Below are 1,525 nucleotides of genomic sequence, written 5' to 3'. Positions count from 1 at the left end.
GGGGGGGGGGGGGGGGGGGGGTGCATGTGGCTCCAAAGGGGGCAGTACAATAAAGATAAAACTGTGTGCCCAGTTTGACCCAGCCTTGAGCCAGATAATCATCACACAGTGTGATATCTGCAAGGCATGGGACATGTGTAAGGAAGGTTGGAGCATGTATGCACTGCCCCGTTACAACTGGGCACTCTAAGGGCAGCCTCTTGCCTATTTTACATAACAATCATTTATCAACAAGGTGTGGCAGGTGAACAAGGCAGGTGGTTTTCCCAGAGAAAAGGGTGGGGCCATACTAGTACCAGGCTGGAAGGTGCTGGTACTAATGTCACACTAATCCTTTTAGTACGTACACCCATGTCACACTAATCCTTTTAGTACGTACATGTCATATTTTGCATTAGATAATGTACTCACTAATAATGTATTTTTAAATAAAGTGTGAATAATGTTTAATTAATTTAAAATCATATTGTAGTAGAATTTATGTGGAGGTCAGAAGAGGTTATATATAGTAAGTGTTCTGAATATCAATACAACAGAGAAACAATAAAATTAAGTTTCTAAAAAGATATTAGAATCAAGAAGCAATATTTAAATATCAATATTAACCGCCCTATTATAACTAAGTTTCCTTAGTATTAATCTGAATAACCTCACTGTAAACAATGCATAGTAATGAAGAAGGGAGACATTTTTCTATAAACTAATACTCAAATATACATTGGTATCCAGCCATCAAAACCATTACAACTCTTTTCCTCACTGTTTAGGCGGTTCCTTAAACTAAACACTGATATAGGTTCATCCATGCTGATATCTTACTCTTATCCAACAGTGGGCACATGTACATGAGATGCTTAACTGAGCAGTAGCCTAGTTCACTGTACCATAAGTGCATGCATCTACATGTGCACATGATTACTGAGCAGTAAAACCCCCCAATCACACATGCATTTGCTACCTGCAAATGAAGGTAGCAGATTTATGCGCAATTAGTTACTGCACAGTTACATACGTGTAGACAAGTTTGCTCCTGGGTCAGCCCTGCCACTAGGGGGCTGGCCTGAGTCTAGCCCCAGGGCTCTGGACTGGGACCTGCTCCTGTCCCAGGGCTGGGCTGCCTCTATGGCAGCCCCTGCCTCAAACCTTTAAAAGCCTGCAGACATTTTGAGCCTTGGGGCATGCCAGCAGGGAGCCTGAGGCCACTTCAGTCCCCTGTGTGCCTCTGGGCAGGCTGCAGACTAGCCACAGCATCCTGTCTGCACCCCAGCACTGCTGCCAGGCACCGCACTACCATGTGGCTGCCGGGTTCTCACTGTCCAGGTCCACAGGGTGCTTCAGGGTACTGCAGACTGCTTCACCCTCCTGCCAGGCCTGTCAGCCCCCAGGCCCAGCTGCAGGCAGCTTCTGGCCAGCAAGGCCAGCTCCACCTGCCCACAGTGCACCCCCAGCAGCCTGCCCGAAGACTGCAGGTGTTGCAGGGTATTGCCTCTTCTGTGTGGCTGCAAGTTTCATGCCATGCCTCAGT

Source organism: Alligator sinensis, unplaced genomic scaffold, assembly GCF_000455745.1.
Source record: "Alligator sinensis unplaced genomic scaffold, ASM45574v1 scaffold318_1, whole genome shotgun sequence".
NCBI lineage: Eukaryota > Metazoa > Chordata > Crocodylia > Alligatoridae > Alligator > Alligator sinensis.
Note: the sequence above shows the minus strand (reverse complement) of the source record.